The sequence below is a fragment of the Salvelinus sp. IW2-2015 genome, linkage group LG10 (genome assembly GCF_002910315.2).
Source record: "Salvelinus sp. IW2-2015 linkage group LG10, ASM291031v2, whole genome shotgun sequence".
NCBI classification, from domain to species: Eukaryota; Metazoa; Chordata; class Actinopteri; order Salmoniformes; family Salmonidae; genus Salvelinus; species Salvelinus sp. IW2-2015.
Window position 1 is genome coordinate 10653191 of NC_036850.1, and position 22203 is coordinate 10675393.

General features: G+C 43.1%; 1 protein-coding gene and 1 long non-coding RNA gene across 3 annotated transcripts in view; one reads left to right on the plus strand and one right to left on the minus strand.

Annotated features, from left to right (window-relative positions):
* tshz3b (teashirt zinc finger homeobox 3b) overlaps window positions 1-388 on the minus strand; it is a 43853-nt gene extending 43465 nt beyond the window's left edge. For both annotated transcript variants that reach the window (XM_070445380.1, XM_023995289.2), the window contains exon 1: window positions 15-388. The gene's annotated coding sequence lies outside the window, so the exon portion shown is untranslated. The remainder of the gene's footprint in view (window positions 1-14) is intronic.
* LOC111969268 (uncharacterized) lies at window positions 364-17002 on the plus strand. Its single transcript, XR_002877972.2, has 3 exons — window positions 364-537; window positions 790-880; window positions 15652-17002. It is a non-coding gene; the product is annotated as an uncharacterized lncRNA (long non-coding RNA).
* Window positions 17003-22203: the final 5201 nt, after the last annotated feature.

The following is a 22203-nucleotide window of genomic DNA, read 5'->3' on the forward strand; positions in this document are numbered from 1 at the left end:
AATGGCATACTTACTCAATCGGTTGATTAACTGCGTTATCCATGAGGATTTCGATTCCAGTAATCACACGCAATTTAAAAACCAGCAAGGCAGCATCTCCGCGTCGCTGTAGCCATCGTATGAAAATCCYAGTCTTTCCAAGTCCCCTTAAAACATCAACAAATATATATTGTTTTTAAGATAGCAGAGGTAAAGGCAAAGGTTGAAAGAAGAGATGGACGGACTTGTCGCCCACACGCTGGCTCGCTCCGTTATTTTGTCCAAGCGCGTTCAAAATCCACGGAGAGCAGTTCGAATCGATGAGATACGTGCTTGATTGGGTATCCCTTGTTGTAATAATGTACATCAGAAGGAGGGGATGGACTCGTGCTGTGCCTCAGCTGCTCTGAGAGCATGGATCAGCAGCTATTGCCAAACACTTTCTTGGCTGCTAATAGCACTTTTTCCTCTTCTTTGTGTGGCTGATAGTAGGTATTTAAAACAGCAACAGCGAATCAGTCGAGTCTTCCTTACTGCAAGATGCCTTCTTCTGCTCAAGTGAGTCAGGCACAAAATCCGTATCATGCGCTCTCCTTGTTTTTGTTGATACAGAATGGAAAGAATAGTAGGCTAGTTTTTTTTTACGGTGAGATCAAAATGATGCACACACCCCCATCCTCCAGATTTGGGACCATCACAGACACTATCAGCTTTTTCTTTCAAATGTTTCCCTCACAGTAAAGAAAAAACTTACAGAGAATTTTCTGTATTATTTAGGGGGAAAGTGGAAAAATGATCCCTCTTTTTCAGATCATCTTCAAGATAGAATACAATTGGTCCGCTGTCTGCTGGAAAGGTTATGACTGTGGATGCAAATGATTTTCTCGCTAACCAGAACACGGTAAGTTGTCAAAGGATGTTTTCTTCTGCCAGATGTGTGTGTCCGTGTCTTTGCGGTGTCGTGGTTTCCCCAGTCTCACGCTAGTCAATAGTCAGACATATCTGACCGCAGAGGGGATCAATCCCTTGTTAGTGGCAGAGGAGTCGCTCGATAGGAACACGATCTCCTCTCCGTTCGCCAGGCTTGTTGAGGGATGAGAAAGAGCAGTCTTTCACTGATTCTGGATGTTTTAGCCTAATCTCGCTGCGTATTCCGCTACACCACTGCATGCCGTTAGATCCGCCCAAGCATCTGTCCGTCTAACCATTGGCGCATCCATCAGTGTCACACGCTCTGCACACTCGCAACGACAATACCCCTCTCAGTAGACACAGCAGCCTCCGCATAGCGCCTCTACATTTCTGACACATTCGCCTTGGTCAACAAGCTGGAGATTTTCAGTGGTCTAATGGTCGACATTCTCATTTCCTAATACAAGAAATCAAAAGGGAATCAAGGCAGAGTTGATGCAATCGGTAGCTTTTCACTAGCATTGCATTGAGACAGTGGGCTATGTAAAGCTGTGCGCCACTCTGCCTCTAGTCGTCTGAAGCCTAMTGTTAACTCTGGAAAGCCACTGCTACCTGAAAGAATCACTATGTTTTTTAATGCAAACCATGGTAACCATATACACATTTTATCTCAGGTGGACTAAAAACATAGTATCCAAAGTTGTATTCGGTTTGTGCGTAAAGGCGCGTAAAAGGGCTTTTTGGGAACGCACCAAAAGGCRAAGTGCAATAGAACGCTTTACTTGAGATAGGCTGACTGATATATCATGATGGTGCTGAGGACAACATGAGTTGTGGAAGAGAACTGGAAAGGATTGTCTGTACATATGTACAGAATTCAATAGGCCTAACATGAAATATTCTACAGAGAATTATTCAACATGTTTCCAAGACAATGTTGAAGAATGTGAGTTTTTTCTTTCTTTCTTTTTAACTTAGGGTGATAAGTAGACGAAATGCAGGTGGTTGCATACCATTTTACAGAAGTACATAATGCATAGCAATTCGATAACTTGACCGYTCTCTTGGCGTTACTTTACTTTCAGTTCAGTATTAGGCTACATTTCTAATCTACTCTTAATCATTCGCTCGCTCTATTGAAAAGAGTGTGCCAATGGCATAAACAAAGGCTACAATACATGAGACGAATTTAAATGTTTTTTTAGGGATCGTGAAGTAAAATGTAAAGATGTCAATTATGCCCATGTGGGTGTGTGTGTGTGTGTGTGGCTACGAGTGAGTGACCAGTACAGCATTTCAACTTCAAGATTAACGTCACAAAACGCTATTGTTTTGAATAATATGAGTTATCTTGAACATGTTTCTGCCTCATTCGTTGTATACAATGCCAAATAGAAAGTCGTCATATCCCTCATTCTGTTTGCAGATATATGATTCAGTCCATTATGTTTACAGGTTAGGCCAAACGTGCATGCCATTACACCTTTGGATAGGTCTATTGAATTAAAAAAGACCGCAATAATTTCCCCGCTAAAACAAAAGTTGAAGCGTGTGGTCATAACGTTAGAGTTAGTTTCCATGTTTAGCGTGTGGCACATTTAGGCCTATATTTAGCTTTGCAGGGATGAGGCTATCTACAACTCTTCTCTTCAATTTACGATCAGATATGGATTCCTTGAAAAGTTGAATTATAATGACATTTAATGATTATTTAAACGTAACTTTATAAATCTTCAAGTAAACAGAAGTATAGAAGAAATATCCAAAAAGGGATTGTTGTTACTGATGTTTGTTCTGTTGTTAGGAGTTTTGTAACCTTCAACAGTTTTTAATGTTTTTTATTATTACTATTATTAATAATAACAATAACAATAACGATGTAGATTTATCAAATAAAAAAATGAACATATATTTTTTTATTACCCCTTATTTTAAAACTAAGCCTGCGAGCGTTGCTTGGTAGGCTTCTGTGGGACTTTTGTTTATTTTTCTAGCCTAGGCCTACTCCTTATCCTTAATATTGCAATAAGTGCACTCATTCTCTTACAGTAAATGACCCTTTGGTACATGTGTGTGTGTCTCTCTCTCTCTGTGTGGGTGTGTGTGTGTGGTGTGTGGGTGTGTGTGTGTGTGTGTGTGTGTGTGTGTGTGTGTGTGTGTGTGTGTGTGTGGTGTGTGTGTGGTGTGTGGTGTGTGTGTGTGTGTGTGGTGTGTGTGTGTGTGTGTGTGTGTGTGGGAGCAGAAGTCAGAAATGGAAAGAGTGAGAGAGGGAGAGAGATGGGGAAAGGGCACATATTTAAGCGTCTCGCCCTTTTTTGCTCGTTCACATGTAACTTAATCAGCACCTGTTTTTGTAACTGTGACAATGATTCGAGTGACCATGGTTATTGTAGAGGAAAATGCATTTATTTTTCCGTTCAGATACTGTTTTCTACCGCGCAATTATCAAGGTAAAGTGTATGCACAACAATAATGGGTCTGTTCATTAAGTCAACTTTCGATAACTTTTAGACTATGTAGGATTCAAATGAAGATGGTTTTATGCTCACACATTCTTGTTCATTATAGGCTACAGAAGAAAAAAATCCGACAGCTAAAATGATTGTTTCTTTAACGCCCACGCATGTCAGAGTTAGCAAGTTTTTGCAGACCTTACCTAGTAACACACTTTATAGACAAAAAACAAGCAAACAAAACTGTCTGTTTCATTTGCAATTTGTTTAATTAAAGTTTGGCAATTTCCATATACGTCATATGCTAAGTTAAAAGTGTGATACTTTTCTTGGTATATATTTGTGATATTTATTTGATAACTTTCAACTCCATTTTGTTACTCAGAGCTTGGAGCAACTTCCCCCATAACGCCTCCGTTACTCCAACACCTAGTTTGGATCTTTCTAACTATCGTTAGACCTCCCTTTTCCTTTTGGGAGAAGAAGACAGAGACTTGTCAAAAATTGCAGGATCAAATTAGTGTTAGAGAAGAATCAGAACCCCACCTGAACTTTTCATATGATTTAGGGAAGTGTAGCCTATCGCATGTTGCCTCTAATGCCAAGTTTTGTTGATGACTATAAATCCTTTAGGCCTAGTCATTTTTATTTGGTAAAATCAACATTTTCTTTGGTTAAATCTGTTACTATTGTAATTTTTACTCTTATTAAAGTGTTGCCTAAAAGTGGTGCTATTTTATTCCATAACAATCAAACTTATTTTTTCGTTTCAATCAACTCGATTTTAATTTGATGGATTAGGACTTCCGTGGTGCTTTGGAATAGACTATCCCCCAAATATCATTCATTCAAAGTGACTTCTGAGTCCGTCTAATGTACTGTGCTGTATCTACTCGGTSCATACATTTTTTGGGGGAGGCACAGTGTGTGTCCACTGTTCGCATCACTTTTTGCTTTTCCATCCATACATACCTTACATACCTGGGCTTTTCCATTATCATATGAGCCCGTTGATTATTTTTGTTTAAAAAACACTGMAATTATCTTACATTTTCATGTGTTTATGCACTTTTTAAAATAATCAATCTATCAATCAATCAAGCAAAATGTTAATGTATTTGTTAAACCCTTTTTACATCAGCAGATGTCACAAAGTGCTTATACAGAACCCACCCTAAAATCCCAAAGAGCAAGCAATGCAACTACATTGGTCAAATAACAAAGATGTTATTGTTAATTMATTTTTCATTCCAAACGTTGCACTACATTTGGTAAATATATCTAGCCCACATTGGATATTGGGACTTTAAGTAGGACTACGATATGTTCATCGACCAAACTAACACATTTGACCAATGTTCCCTATAAGGTCAGGACAACGTTACCAAAATATACCCGTATGATTATTTACTACGTTCACCGCACCAACCGTGTTGTAGGAACACTCGAGTTTACGCAGCCGAGCAAGTGGCAAGTAATTAGCTGGGGCGGTATTTGGAGCATCCGCTTTGATGCACACAGAGCGAGGTGGACCATCACTTGCACAAACTCACCAGAGGCTTACATAAAGCCATTATAACCTGCGGTTTGAGATAACATCTTTTACGAATAAAGGTTAATAATTGCCGCTACTGTGACCATAGCTCCCCCGGGAATATTTGCAATAGACTCCCGTGTTGGCGACGCAGTCAGCTGCGACGCACCAGGGTCGGCTAGGTCATAARATAGCAGCGCTGCGGGACCCATGGAGGCGCGCACCACACAGTTGCCAAACCTGCTCTCTGTCCGGGGGTCGAGGATGGGCTTGCAGCAGCCATGTGTATACTTGTCTTCCTGCTAAAAGGGATATTTGGGAAAACTGGAGGACTGGAGTATGAATGGATAAGAATGGGGTTTGTAAATAGTGCTCTGAGCCCGTGCACCATCAGGAATCTTATGGTGATCACATTGGCGAGGAGAGTGCGCTCACCTGATCCATTCAGCTTCACAGCACACTTGTTCCTAGTAGACTGTATAAAATGCGCAAGGGATTGGCTATAGCCTCCTAGAATAAGAGGGGAAGTATTTGGTAGCTATAAAGGAAACAAGAGGCTTCTGGCAAATGAAATTATAATGTGTGGAAAGAGGACTTAAGCCTATTGGTATTTCTGAGATCAGTAATATAACTATATGGATTTGTGTTTATTTATTAAGTACTAGCTCCCCCTTCCCAATGCATCCAGGCTGCATACTCCTCAGGTGAAGTGAACGTTGTCAAACTCAGGAACCTACCTTTTTTTCTTTGGAAGAAGATAAGGTGAATGTCAGCAACAATTTTCCATATTCAGAGGTCAAATATKAAATAAAATATGAAATAATTTTTGTCACAATTTATTCCAAAAATTGYGTTTTCACATAGCGGCTATTAGCATAATAGGCCAACTCCAATTTAGGGCAGAGTTATCATCCAAAGCAACTCAAAAGTCAAAGTCATCTCAACAAGACATAACCTGCACTTTGACTCTGAAAACACAGAGATGGAATGTTATAGGTAGTGGATGCAGGTATTTTATTCTGTCTCCCTGTGTCCTCCCTCTTCCATAGCTGGGTGTGCTGTGCGAGCTTGCAGGGCTGAGAGGGCAAGTGCTGACCAGTCCTCTTTCTCTGTCTGTTACTAGGTCACCAAGCCTCCCCCTCCAACCCTCCCGGCCGCTAGCCACCAGGGAGAGGGTAATTTAAGCCCTCCATGATGTACCCTATTCATCACTGTCCCAGAGACCCGCTTCAAAATTAAAGTCTGATCTACAAAGTTAAGCCAAAATGAGATAAAAATTGGCAGAGGTCAAAGAGGGTTGGACGAGTCAGAATACAAGGTGGTGTTTTGCTGTGCTTGATTTATGTTTTTGAGGGGAATGGTGAGAAATGAATGCATTAACCCATTGGATCAGGTAGGCCTGTGTCACAGTCAGACCTGACACTGGTGTTGTTTCAGCAGTTCAGTTGTTGATCCGGTCTGCAATAAAGGAAATAGACCTAGGTACCTCTCAAATGAGGTGGAAGAGCAGTGTTGCCTAGTATACAATGATGTTGTGTCACTATTATTCTACGTATGATCTAATTGTATTCAAGCACATCTATTGAGTTGAATGACACAGCAGATAATGCATTGCCTTTTCTCAGCGTAATGTTCCGCTGACACTTTCATGGATTGTTTTTTGAGTTAGGGTCAATTTCATTCCAATTCAGTCAATTCAGGAAGTGAACTGACATTCGGATTCCAATTCCATTTTTCCTTAACGTGTTTCAATGACAAAGATTTGTAATTGGAACTTTCAGTTTATTCCAGATTGAACTGAATTGGAATAGAATTGACCCCAGCCCATTAATCACTTTAATGTCTAGGCTAACTTCTAATTCATTTTCACAGGATGAATATATTGCAGCTTGTTAGTATGTGTTTAAATAAATATGATTGTTTGTTTCCTGTGTGAAAATCAAACATAAGAAGTAAAACTATATACAGTTTACTGAGTTGTGGGTTTTGGATGAGCCATGTGACATGGAGTACTGCTGTGAGTCAATCCTTCCTTATGGTGAGTAAAGACAGAGAGAGAGAGAGAGAGAGAGAGAGAGTGATAGAGGGAGGGAGGGATGGAGTGAGAAACAGACAGAGGGAGAGGTAGGGAGTGCAATGGGTAGAAAGGAAGACAGGGAGGGAGGGAGGGATAAAGATAAGGGGAGAGATAGAAAGAGGAGTGTGTGTGTGTGTGTGTGTGTGTGTGTGTGCTGTCTCTTATACACATCTAGATGTGTATAAGAGACAGGTGTGTGTGAGTGTGTGTAGGTCCTGATCCTAGGCGGTGTATGGTAAACAGGAACGCTTTCTGTGGCAGGAGGAATTTCCCCCAGCAGCCCCCTGTATCAGTAATAGTGCCGGTAATGAGCTGCAGCTGTCAGTGTGGTTTCCTCTTCTCGTCTGTGATTCATGTTCCAGCTCTGCAACTGGAACAAATGTTTACCCCGATGAGAACCAGACAAACAGGGAACCAAGCACAAATTWAAAAAAGAGAAATGCTGGCCCTTTTTGTTTTGTTTTCTTAATGTAAGCCACCCCTGATGTGCACACCTTATGGTAAACCCACTTAGAACAGRTAAGGATGCWAAATRACAGATGMTCTTCTCCAGCATTTAGGAAGTGACCTCATTTCTCATGTCTCTGCATTTTAGAGTGAAATRGGGTTGACCACTGAATTATCATGTCCTGTCACTAACCCTACGGTAGCCTCGTTTTGTACTTTGTTATGTGCTGTTATATCCATTTCTCTGATAATGCAACAGATAGAGACACGACTTATACATGTTAACGATGTTAGACTGCTGGAATAAGGCGTTGAGCTGCATGCTAAGGAGGTACAGCAGCAGGTAGCCTAGCGGTTGATAGCGTTGGACCAGTAATCCAAAGGTTGCTGTTTCSAATCCCTGTGCCGACGAGGTGGAAAAACATGTCAGTGTGCCCTTGCGCAAGGAACTTAACCCTAATTGCTCCTGTAAGTCACTCTGGATAGGAGCGTCTGTTAAAATGTAAAAAATGAAGAAGAGATGAGATCACCTAGTTAAAGCCCACACTATCAGTCTGCGGTGACGTCACCCGCAGGGAACTGAATCACAGGCCGAGCCAGACGTGGTCAAGTCATTAGGAGGGTCTTCCTACAGTAAAGTACAGTACAGGCTCTGCTCTCACTGTAATGTGTGGACTCTGCTAGGCATTGACTTACAGCAATAGTGACATACTACAGTTTGGCTTTAAACAGACTCCTACTGTATAAGGGGGGCAGGTAGCCTAGCGGCCAGTAACCGAAAGGTTGCTGGATCAAATCCCCAAGCTGACAAGGTAAAAATCTGTCGTTCTGCCCCTGMACAAGGCAGTTAACCCACTGTTACCCAGAAGGCCGTCATTGTATATAAGAATTTGTTCTTAACTGCTTTGTCTGKTTAAATAAATAAACAAAAATAAGAACATGATGGACATGTTCGTACACACTTTGYTGTCTGTTGCAACAGTATATTTAGGAAAGCACAAGCAAGACACATACAAACAGTCAAAATAGAGGTGGAAGAGCTAGGTAGCGTACTTGTGCGGTACTTGCATGATCATTGAGTAGTTAAAACGCAGATMGTTTTTTGGCCCAAAACTCAAGTAGGGAGTTACATTCTTTTTTCAAGAATTCTGGCTAGTGGCTAGGATATGGCAGCAACTATAAAGATTAGCCTACATTATCACACAAAACACTGATTGTTTTTGCTCCAATGCAATGTGTTGGGACTGCATCCAGCTCGCGCAACTGCAATGTCTGTTACAACAGACAGAGCAGGTTGTATAGCTTTCAATTCTTAGAACGTTCCCTGAATGTTACTAAAGTTTTCTTGTGGTTTTTATGGGAAGTTTTCTTAACGTTCTTAGAACAATTTGAGAACATGACTTGAAATAGAACCATGAGGAAACCCTGTGCTTCATTTTAGCCGGATTCTGCCAGAACAGGATCTGGCACCTCTCCATTTTGGACAGTTTTTTCCGGAACCTATTTGGCCGGGTCCGGTACCTCTCGTGGCATGACATTTTTTCTCTAACTCTTTGCAATGTAAAAATTATAATTAAAGCGATCAATGTTCATTCGAGTTGCCTCTTCTTTAACCTTTACGGGATCGGTGCCACCCCCCACGGGACGGTTGAGCTAACGYAAGCTAATGTGATTAGCATGAGGTTGTAAGTAACAGAAAAACCAAACAGTACATAGACATATCTGATATGGGCAGAAAGCTTAAAATCTTGTTAATCTAACTGCACTATCTAATTTACAGTAGCTATTACAGTGAAATAATACCATGCTATTGTCTGAGGAGAGTGCACARTTAKGAACTTGAAAATGTATTAATAAACCAATTAGGCACATTTTGGCAGTCTTGATACAACATTTTGAACAGATATGCAATGGTTCATTGGATCAGTCTAAAATGTTGCACATACACTGTTGCCATCTAGTGGCCCAAAAAAAAGGGTCGGATCCTTAAGAGGTTTCTCCTGCCCCCACAAAAAAACATATTGTGAAAAAGTATATTTTCAGCCTGGGCCTAGAATTCTAAGAGTTGATTTGGGTTGGGCCGGTTTGTGGTTTGCGCAACACAGTAACCTATGTTTGAGACCAACACTCGGCCGTGGCCGTGTGAGAAGCGCACCAGTATCTCCCACATAACTAGAATGAGATTCACTTTCCATGATCCCTCTCTGCTCTGATAGGCATGAACCTGCAACTGTCATCTATCCAGCGTTGCATTTCATCGTGTATTTCCTTATAGAATCATAGCTGCGCGAAGGGTTCTGAAGGAACTGCATCACCCATGATAAATTGAAATACATTTGCCAAAGTTATAGAGCTACTGCTGTCTGTTCAGAAATAAGTGAAATAATTCAGAATAGCCTACTACCTCATGAGAAGGCCTATCATTTAGCCACAGAGTATCAATAGCTTCTTTAAAAAAAATGCCTAGCTGTGGTTTGTAGTCCAATAACAAGGAGTAACCTACATCTGGCACAAATCTGTCAGTGAAAAAACAGCACGCATACAAAACAGGTCTTTCTCAATATTTCAAATACAATCGAGGGTAAACACAAGCCGGAAAGCAAATGGCTCCTGCTATGCTCTAGGCTACCAAAATATTTGATCTACTTCCAAGTATTGTTTTACAGAAGAGAGAGAGAGACAGGCTTTTGGAACGAGCACATTGGCCATCACCAGCCAGTGAGCTGCGCATCATTGGGGGAGTCAGTGAAACTGGAAACCATTTTTAGGACTTTCATTTCCACCTCATACTTTAGCCTACAATATGTGTCTCCACACACCTCGGCCTAGGCTATTGATGGATTCAGGACAAGTTTGTTTTTATTGATCTCAGATTCTCAGTTTGTCAGTGTAAAAGTAACCTGTGCGGTAAAAAAAAAAAGTGAGTTATTTAAAAAGATTCTGGCAAAGTCTCCAGTCATGTAAAATTATGTAGAATTGCATTTTCCCGGACCCGAGGCTACYAAAATGTAAAAGTGCCTCTAATCTACTGCTCGATGCCATTACGCAAATGTGATGATTTGCATGCAATGCTTTATTATAAAGGTGRTGTTTTTTCTCATTCGTTCCGGTACCTCAGAACTCTCACGCTMATYTTTTGTTSCCGATTTACAAATTAAGCTCTGAGGAAACCTGTACGAAWCGTTATGCTGAAGTATTGAAATTCCCACAGATGTGAACTTGGTTTCTTAATGTTCTCTGAWCTATTTGAGAACGTTCCCAATGTCAAACAAGTTGGAGAACGTTCCAAGAACATTAACAACATTTACATTAAATGTAACCATTTTTTTTACTTTTAGGAAACGTTCCATTAAAGTAATGAAATACCAAKAAAATAACRTTGTTTTTTTACAAGTTCCCTAAATGTCCCAAAGCCAAGCAAATATCCTGAACCATTCCCAGAAAGTTGTGCAAAGGTTGTATACAAAATAACCACAGGACAACTACGCTCTCACAAATCTCTAAGGAACATATGGTTCTCAGAACGTTATGTGCTAGCAAGGCAGTGACATTTCTATGCAAGCCATTGTTCAAATGGTGAAGATAGCTTAATCAGATCAGGCTTTTGTGTTTGTGTGTGTGGGGGTTTCATTTGTGATTTATTCATAGCAGTCACTTTCCCCTCCATCTCAGATCCACTTCCATGTGTTTCCCCCTCAGAGCCTGTGGAACTGTGACTCAGAAGACGATGATGTGCCATGTCGTGCTATATATCCTCCCTGTTGCATTAATCATGCTTTTTAATTAGTGCGGCCCAGCTTTATTAATTACGACTGATGTCTCGCTGATACAGCCTCCCTCAATCGCCCCGCCCTCCTCATTTCACACACAAACTCAAGTCATCTAGACCTTAACCCCGCCTCAGACTACACTGAGATGTCTCAAGAAAGGAGCTAGAGACACAAAGAGAGAGAAAAACAGAGCACAGGAGAGGGAGGGAGAGAGAGAACAGAGCGGAGAGAACAGAGAAGAGAGAGAACAGAGAACAAAGAAGAGAACAGAGAACAGAGATGGGACAGAGAGAGAGAACAGAGAACAGCGAGAGGGAGGGAGAGAGAGAACAGAGCCAGAGAACAGAGAGAGAACAGAGACAAGAGAGAACAGAGAACAGAGATGGGACAGAGAGAGAGAAAGAGAACAGAGAGAGGGAGGAGGAGGAGAGGACAGAGAACAGAGAGAGAACAGAGAAGGAGGGAGAGAGAGAGGACATAGAACAGAGAGAGAACAGAGAACAGAGAGAGAGAACAGAGAGGGAGGGAGAGGAGAACAGAGAACAGAGAAAGCGAACAGAGAGAGAACAGAGAGAGAACAGAGACAGAGAACAGAGGGAGAGAGAACAGAGGGAGGAGAACAGAGAGGGAGGAGAGAGAGAGAACAGAGAACAGAGAGAGAACAGAGAACAGAGAGAGAGAACAGAGAGGGAGGGAGAGAGAGAGAACAGAGAACAGCGAACAGAGGGAGAGAGAACAGAGGGAGGGAGAACAGAGAGGGAGGGAGAGAGAGAGAACAGAGAACAGAGAGAGAACAGAGAACAGAGAGAGAGAACAGAGAGGGAGGAGAGAGAGAACAGAGAACAGCGAACAGAGAGAGAACAGAGAACATAGAGAGGGCGGGTGAGAGAGAGAACAGAGAGAGAACAGAGAACAGAGAGAGGGATAGAAAGAACATAGATTTAGGAAATTGCTGGCCCTGAGGTAGGGAAAGACACATCATTAAAGGGAAATAGGGTTGAGGAAGAATGAGGGAGAAGTGAGAGAAGGAAGGAGGGCCATAAAGAGAAAAAGAGAGCAGAAAAAAATAAGAGTGGTTTGAGAGAGCGAGAGAGAGAGAGCATGAAGCAGCAACACACATCCCTTTCATGTTGGCCTCAGAACAAGCYGCCTGCCTGTGGGATGAGCCAGTCCAATTGTGAGACGCTTTCTCAGACTTAAGGCTGCGGATACAAATCACGAGATTCGCTCCCGTCACGTCAGCCGTGCGAGAGCCACTTCACCGCACCGGTGTTTATCTTGCGCTGACATTCTCTGCGCCTTTATTCCCTCACCACTCCTGAGTAGGATCYTTCTCGCTAAATAGACAGTGAGATAGATGAACTTAATGGCCGAGAGGAGGAGGGGGAGAACAACCCATCTCCCACTGTGACATCCTCGAGATCCTCCACCGTTATGAGGGGAACGATATGACCGGGGCCATTTGATTTCATACCTGTACCCAACCCCCATTTAGCCACAGTGGGGAKTGGAGGGAGGAGGGAGGGAGGGGAGCAGGAAAACCTCAGCCCCTCCTATCCTATCCTTCCTCACCCCTGAAGACTGGAGGCAGACCCATCTGAAGGAAGACTCGGTCCGTGTAGGACACGTCAATGTTAACGCTGTGCAGAGGAATCTGCCTGTGGATCAACCTCCCATCACATAGCATCATGGTGACCCCATGCAGACTTAAACAAACTCTCGCAGTTGTGTGTGTGTGTGTGTGTTTATGTGCGTGTGTGTATCAGCTGTGCGTGTGTCAGCTGTGTGTGTGTGAGGGTAAGCGTGTGCCCCTAGGCTTCCGCGGTCTCCTTTACAAGCCACTGATTAGCCGCCCCTCGGCACAGGAGGGACACTATCCAAGCTGACACTGTGTACTGGGCTCTATATACTTTCTGCCTGTCTGAATTACCGTTGCTACACACAGGCCTACACATCCAAAGGAATCTGTTTTAGCCCATTTTACCAAAAGCAGTAAGAGCATAAGAAAGCATCATGGCGGAGGTCAGATGTTTAAATGATTCCCATCCTAGCCCCAGGATATGTTTGGTTTTTGTTCTTTTCTCAATGTTTATCTCACACCTCGAGCAACGTTGTTCCATTTCAGTTTTTATTGTGATTATCGTGAAAATGGGTTGCGTCGTCACTGACCGGCAGCAGCACCTASAGAAAGGCTCAGACGTTCAGCATCTGTAGGTGTAGATGTTTTCGGAAGGGTTTCCTGTTGAAATACCATCTCCCAGTGAGAGGATCAAGTGCTCAGCTTCAGTCTCAGAGCTGACTCACTCCAACTCCTCTTTTGTGGCTAAATGGGATTTGGGAAGTGCTATTCCTTTAGCTGTCTACGGATGACCACAGATGCCCTGACCCAAGCCAGCGACTCACAGCTAAATCCACACYTTCAATGGTGGGATCATCATCATTATTCTGCCAGTGGACAGGTGCATGTGAGCGCAGTTCTGATGACCACCATCTCCGAAGGGGAAGCACAGGGGTCATAGGTCAAATGTGCATGCCGGGGATTACTGAGCAGGCTGGGGTCCAGAACAAAGACCCCACGCAGAGAAGGGGTGTGTGTGTGTGTATGTATGTGTATGTAAGAGAGTCTGTGAGTGTGTGCGTTTGTCTGCGTGTGCAAGCGAGTGTGTGTGTGTGTGAGAGAGAGAGAGAGWATGGGGGGGAGTGGGGGATGCTGGTGGTGCTCAAGAGAGCGTGGATAGAAATACACATCATTACACCCCACATAAATCTGGGGTGCCCTCCCTTTCTCTCACCCTCTCTTCCCTCATCCTCCCTTTCTCTCACCCTCTCTTCCCTCATCCTCCCCTTCTGTCACCCTCTCTTCCCTCATCCTCCCCTTCTGTCACCATCTCTTCCCGTCACCCTCCATTCCCTCACCCTCCCTTTCGCTCACCCTCTGTTCCCCTCATCCTCCCTTTCTCTCACCCTCTCTTCCCATCATCCTCCCTTTCTCTCACCCTGTCTTCCCCTCATCCTCCCTTTCTCTCACCCTGTCTTCCCCTTCACCGACTCAGCAGAGCTAGGTGGTGTGAACATCTGACCTTTTCCTGTACTACACCTCTTGTGTATTATGTAGTATGAAATCTGTGCAACCTTCCCGCTCACCTTTCTCAGCCCACCCCATCTGCATGCAACACACACACTCAACCTCAGGTGGCTGTGTTTGCTGCAGTGTGTGCGTGTGTCAGAGAGTGTGTTGATTGGAGGGGGAGGGCCCCCTGACTTCTAGCAGAACCTCAGGCCGTCTGAAGTGTCACAGCAGAGCCGTGTCCTATTGTTTTGGAGAGCCTTTTCCAACCGTGCGTCTTGTAAAACGTCAGTGAAACCGTGTGATCTGTACAAACGAATGTGATACATAAAACCTGCTCGCCTCCGCTTGGGTCGGGGCCAGTGTTTTCAGGGGAGAGAAAAGCACCTAGTAGTGAAGTTGCTTTGCGTATTGTATTCTGATGAAGTCGTTACTCAGAACCAAACAGAAGGAAAGGAGGGGGAAAAAGGGATGTAATTTTAGAGCTTCGTGGGGACGGATTTATCAGGTGATTTCTGAATTTCCACTTTCCAAACGTGTCTTATTCTGCCCTCCATATACACTGATTTTAATTGTCATTTAAAATGTGTCCCACTCCTACAGTGTTTTTTTATCAAGAGTTTTTCTTCTTATTTAGGATGTGACGTGTTTTGTCTATCAGCGTGACAGTCTGTCGCATCCATATGATGGCCCATAATACCCCTCCAATGTTCAGTTCTCATTACATAGAGCTCAGTGTCTCCGACTCATCTGAAACTATGATCTCCCTCATCCATATTCTATATCCATTAAACAGTACACTTTTAACCACCCCCTGGATGGGTTCTAGTAGCCTAATGTGTAATTACTATGCTGAGTTGAGTTGAGGGCGTTCCGCCGGTGTGTAAAAACACTGAACTGCTTTCATGGTGCCAATCTTAGCTCCCGTTCCATTGGATCGCAAACCTCTCTTAGCTGGTACCATGGTTACCAACATTAAGTGGACGCTATAATCATATCATTATCTCACCATTATGACCTTTTTGTCACCATTTGAAAGTAGATGAGATCCAAACAGCCATGATCATATGCTGGTGAAAATGCTCTGCTCAGGCCCAAAAACATTTCTCTACATTTTTTATTGGAAAACTTTCCTGTCTGTTTGAACAACAACAAAAATTGTTGAGCTAACGTTTCATGGCATTATTCCACGATGTATATCATTGTAGAATATGTTGCCGTTTCTTTTGTTATATTTGACAACTGACAAAAAAAGGAGTTAAACCATGTTTGTGTGGATGTATTCACAGCTCTGATGTAAGCTAACACAAGGCCCAGATGGAGGACCGAGGACGACGGTGCCTGGTCCACTCAGGGTATTAGCTCAAGCATCATCACAATGCTCAGATTTCTTTCTCTCTCCCTTTCTGCAGGGCCGAGGGTCACGGGAGGTCACTGCCTCTCGCTGTGTGCCGGTAGCAGACACAGACGGTTAACGACCGGGCACAGCATCAAAGAGCCAGGGTATGTCCCCACACATACACACACACACATTCAGGCACACGCACGCATGCAGATGCACGCACACACACACACACACACACACACACACACACACATGCACACACACACACAGCCAGCCCATTCTACGTCTCCTCAGCTCTCTGTCTCCCGCTAACTGAGTGAACGCATCACTCTGTGCTAAGTGGAAGTCTCACTCACCTCTCATCCTCTAACGATGTCATCCTTCCCTCCACAACTCACACATCACACATCAGTTAGTTATTTTGGGTGGGGGGCAGAGGGAGGAGGGCTGACAGTGAGGGAGGAAGTACACAGGAAGTACATTAGTTATCAGTCTCTGTCGTCTCCACCTTTTCAGATCCCATCAGTATTAAACTGCTCTGGAAGCAGCCCCTCTCTTTTTCTCTCTTAAAAGTCTCCCGTGCGCCACTTTAAACCAGGCCTCAGATCTAAATGACACTTCGCACTACACATGCATGAAGACAASTGAATTAAATATTTAAATAAAAGACAGCAAAAAAAAAAAAAAGAGGACAGGAAAAAGAGGAAGAAAGTCATTGTTCCTGTGGCAGGTCAAAAGGGATTTATTGGCAAGAGGTGGAGTTTAGTAAGGTTCACAGGAATTAGTCTTTCACTTAAAACATGGTCACATGATCTTGTAAGAGTAGGTAGCCTATGATCAAGCAGAATAATCATCACATTCAGCTCGTCAAAAAAAGGACAATGGATTCTAATTTGCAGGACATCAGTGATTATAGAGCGAACAATAAACAAATATTTTCCAAAATGTAATTTTTGTTATTGATTTTTAAATGGACTAATTTACCCATCTGATGTGCTGTGTGTCCCTCCAGCGTATCCGTACATGTAGGGGGTTGAAGGGGGATAAAACAAGAGCAGGGGGGGGGGGGGGGTGGTCTGCATGCTTTGCCATGATTCGGAGCCTCAGTGACCACACAAATTATTTTTCTAGTCAGCCGTGTGTGCAGAACCTGCCTGCTAGTTGTGCGAATGCTTATTTAAGCTGTGTAACTGACATCCATATGGTTTTCATCATCATAAAGAAATGTTTGAGGGGGTTATGTTTTTACTAGGCAGGAGCAGAGACTTGTCTGTCAAGCCATGATTTGACTAGCCTTCCGGAGGTTTATGTGTGTAACATTCTGAATATTAAATATGCAATTGAAATGTGAAGTAGAGTATAACTGTAATGCATTTTTCTTGTTGAATCTAAAAATGACAATAAATGAGCATTTGACATATCCTGTCTAATGTTGTCATTGCAGTTCCTGAATGATTGTGGGTTATAGTATGCAGTGATTTTCTACCTATTATTTTCAGTATGTGTCAACCATATGTGCTCTAACTTGCCTTGGTTCATTCTCTCATCATGAGGTATCTACAATAAAAGGCAATAAACAAGGGTGCCGAACACATTTATATGAATCTATGACATACAATAAAGCTTTCATTGTCTTCCACGCCCGTCCGACCACACAGAGATAGCCATCGGTTCCGCAACAGACACACACACACGCACGCACGCACACGCGCACGCACCCACGCGCATGCACGCACACACATGACATCAGTAGAGACCTAGTACAGGCTTGATGTTGTTTTCCTCCCAGCGTGTGCAGGCAGTGGGTGAGTGATAATGTTTAGGCAGAAGRAACCATGGGTAGGAACTCCCCTGGAGTGAGAATGACAGACTAAATCAGTCAGAGAACAGGAAATCAGGCCAGTGACATTAGAGATCAAGGCACAACAACATCTCACCTGCAGCATGTTCAATGGCACTTTGACACGTCTCACGAAAAACGTTCACATTGTGCTCTGAGTGTTTCCACGGCTTAATTGATTGTTAAAATGGGGGGAGGGGGACTTGGTCCACCTCATGGTCTCTGGCACCATCACAGACATTTCTGGGTGTGTAATTTACTCATGAAAACCGTAATGTATTTTTTCGCCCAGTAGTTAGCACAGTTTTACTTTAAATAAACGTTTCAAATCCAGCACGGGTTTGTGAATGAATAGAACAAAAGCAAAGCAGTAGATTTCTGTCTTGATTGTGCCCAGATGTGTGGTGGGATCTGGAGCTCGTTAAAGTTTGATTACCAGGAATATTCAGCCCAATTCAATAAGTCGAGCTTTTAGAAGGAGAGCATTTCCATGTCACTGTTTCCAGGCGGAACTATTACACTGCTGTTGATCTGATCTACCTAGTGTATAGACACTGTCACCTGCTACATGAATACAATACTATTGAAACAATACCATCGAAATTCATGGACTATCTTTGAAAAAAAGATTTATTCTAACAATGTGCTTCTTCTCTTTTGACTATTTTGCTACAATTACAATCACGTTCGCATGTTGTGTTGCTGTGTGTGTGATTGTGATCATTTACAGCGGCTGGAGATGAGGAGAAAACACCCTCGGCTCTCATCTCTGCACTCACTCCCTCTCTGCACTCACTCCCTCTCTGCACTCACTCCCTCTCTGCACTCACTCCCTCTCTGCACTCACTCCCTCTCTGCACTCCCTCCCTCTCTGCACTCACTCCCTCTGCAACTCACTTCCCTCTCTGCAGTCTCAACTCCCTCTCTGCACTCACTCCCTCTGCACTCGCCACCCCTCCTCTCTGCCACTACTCCCTCTCTGCACTCACTCCCTCTCTGCACTCCCTCCTCTCTCCTCTGCACTCACTCCCTCTCTGCACTCACTCCCTCTCTGCATCACTCCTCTCTGCACTCACTCCTCTTGCACTCACTCCCCTTGCACTCACTCCCCTCCTCTGGCACTCACTCCTCTCTGCACTCACTCCTCTCTGCACTCCCTCTCTGCACTCCCTCTCTCTCTCCACTCACTCCCTCTCTGCACTCACTCCCTCTCCTGCACTCACTCCCTCGCACTCACTCCCTCTCTGCACTCACTCCCTCTCTGCACTCTCCCTCCTTCTGCACTCACTCCCTCTCTGCACTCCCTCCCTCTCTGCACTCACTTCCCTCTCTGCACTCACTCCTCTCACTCCCTCTCTGCACTTGTGTGAGAGATGATGAAATCATCATATGGAAAAATCCAATGTGATCTAAGCAGGAGGCAGAAAGGTCACAGGGAGTCAGTAAAATGGATGAAAGCTAATGATTATCTCAACCTTTATCTAATCAATAATCATTTAATCCCACAATATTATGGACACTATATCCCATTTTCCATTAACCCAGGCAGGATGACAGAGGCTGTATTGTTTCCTAAGGCAGCTTTATGGCAGGGGGATGGCTGGTATGTCTGAGAGGCAGTTTAAGGTGTGCTCTCAACTGCTCTCAACCTATTAAGACACTCGTACGTAGTCTGAACATAGAAGATAATAMATTTTTTGAAATACTGAGTGTTTGAAACAATGAGATCGGAATGGTATAGAATAACAATTTAGCAATTTCTAAATKGCCTACAGTTTTAGCTCCATCAAACAGTAAATGTGGGTTTAATGAAATACCATCACATTACACAAATAGTGGATATTTGAAAAATAATACGTTAAATCATTTGTTAAAACTGAAAACTCAATTATGTTCTTTGGTTTCTTATGATCACCAAGACACATACATTTCTCTATCAGTCTGTGTCTCTAAGGAGTTTGTATTTGATACCGTTATGCTGCAGTAATTTGTACCGTTATGGCCCATTTGGAGTGACACCATCCTCTGTGACTGGGAATGTCTCCAGTGTCTGTCTGCCCAGTGATGCCATCTTCATCCTAACCTTATTGCTTTTAATGACTCCCTCTTTCCTTTCATTAATTCTTTATCGATTCCTTCTGACGTCTGGTGAATTAATTTTCAATTACTGCAAATAAAAAATGTTTTAAAAACCCCCCACTAATGTCTGGCTCCAGCTATACGTACGAGTGTGTATAAGCGTGTGTACAACAATGTGATATGGTGATGTTCATACTTTCCCTTCCACCATTCTTCTTCTCTCAGTCCTTCTAGCAAAGGACTGGGGGAGAAATGTTCATCTTCAAAGTCCACACCCGAAACACGCACACGCACGCGCACACACACATCCTCAGACAAAAAGACACACACAAGGGAGCGTGTGAATCCGACGGAGAGAAATTGTACTAAAGGTCACAGTGTGCTAATGGCCAGGCTATCTTACATGAAATAAGTCCAGACACTTTCGACAGGTCTCTCAATGTCACAGAGCAGCCTTTCGCTGCTGCCCAGCCCTGACGTGACTGGAAAGCAAGGTGAGGTGAGGTGCTCTGCGTTGATGTGCATTTGTGGAGAGAAGTGCAGCACAGAACTGGACAGGCTTTTCATTTCATGTACTGTACTCTTCAAATATCCCTGACAACATGCTGTAAGCATAGCCAAGCAGTGCAATCTATTCCCCCGTCATTTTTAAGAATAGGAAACACACTCCAATACTCGATAGACATGCTCAGTATTAGACTCAGGAGTACAACGTCAATGTTAAATACCCACAGGTCATTAATTACAGCAATTATTCACTTTCATTTCTCTGACACATATTGACTGTTGTTTTTTAATGCGCCCAACCTAAGCCGCCCGGAAGACTTGACAGCAAAATAACAGAATTGTTTAAAGTGAGCCACCATTTTAACAGAGCATTGGGTATAGTCATAGATTTCTTCAAATGTGATATGAAATGTGAARATKTTTTGTCAGTTGTCCAATTACTTCACATTACTATGAGGCAAGAGCATTAGGGAGTTCGATAGAAAACAATACGGAACATACAGTATGTGGGTCTACTACTGTATTCAACCAGGAACAAGTGTTGGATAGATTGCATTAAAATGGCTATTGAAAGTATGAAAATAAGAAAATGACCCTATGCTTCGTAAAGATATGTTGCAGAATGTAAGAGGCCAACTGCTTGTGTTGCTAGGCAGCTGTGTACACGTATGTATTTGCCCTGCATGTATGTCCTGACCTCTCGTCCTCTCTGTGTTTATGTTGTGTGTGTACGTGTGTGTGTGTGTACGTTATGTCCGTGTACGCGTGTGTCTATTTGTGTGCGTGTCCTGAACTATCCCCGTCTCTGCTCATCCCCCTATGAAAGTAGCGTGAAATACAGCTCTGTAATTGTCTGGTCTGGCCCCTACATTCTTTACCCAGGCGACCGCCCCGGCTCCATGTCACTTTAACAACCTGGAATTATCACCACAATGGAGATTTCAGGTTAAAAGTGTCTCTAAGAGAATATAGATACATTTTCCGTCAATAAATTTCTCTCTCTGCCTAGTTTCTTCTAAGTCAAGTAACCCCCCCCTGCCTTGATTGACATTTTTACCACAAAATCATAACATGTCTGTCTGTGAGAGGGGTTGTCTTGCTCCAAAATTAGCTAACCATCAAAATAAAATAGGATAAGTTCAACATGGTGTCATTTCACAGGAATATTGATTATTGCAGACATACAGGATTTGGAGCGGATTTCCCATAAAAGCAGTAGCCAGTGTGTCTTCTGCAGACAGTAAAGCACATGAAGGATGCAGTGATATACAGGCCTGGAGAGCATCGTTCCCCTAACATTGTCTGTTCGCATTTAACCTTTGCTAAACCAGGTCTTCTCTTTACTTGGAGAAAGGCTGAGGTTTGTCATGGAAAATGTCATTCATTTCCGTTGTTAGAATTCCATTATATACAGTACATTTCACAGCACTATTTGTGCACCAAGCAGCACCGTTTGCGTGTTGTTCTAAATGTACAATTGTCGCTAGAAGGATGGTGTTACACCATTGCGTGAAAAGATCACGACGAAGACAGACACTAGACAGWCCAGCATGGGATGTCCTGTTTTCATCCTGCGCTGGAGAAACTGAAGTAAATCAGCCTATGTCTGTTGGAATCCTGTTGGAACAGTAAAGAACGTCAACTCCACATCTCCCCGACACTACTTTAATCAACAACTTTTTAGACTAGTCACTCTAATTGTTTTTTAAACTAAGGAAAACTACCTCGTTCAGCTGTCTACAGGGGGAAAACGTTTAACTACCAGTGAGACCTTTAGGACCAATGAGGCGAAGGGTCAATACAGCTCAGCTCGCCCAACAATAACCAAAAATGAAAGAGGAATTGTTTAACCATCCAATCAGATTTTGGCCATGTGATTCTCAGTGTTAAACCAAAAAATGTAACCGCCCAATCGGATGCAGAGTAAGTGCTTCAACATGCCTATAAGAACTAAAGAGTTGCCTCAGCAGCACACTGAATGCCACGTAAGTGCTTCAGTATGAGTATGGGAAATACAGGAGAGCTTAACCAGCCCCAGTCATACTGCTGTAATGAAAGCCAGATTGAAAGAGGGTTTGGATTGATTTCCAACATCTTGATTTGATATCCTGAATTAATTATTTTAACTTGAATAATATATAAAGGAAAATAAATGGAGAACACTCGGGGGAACAAGAGAGTCTTCACTACTGC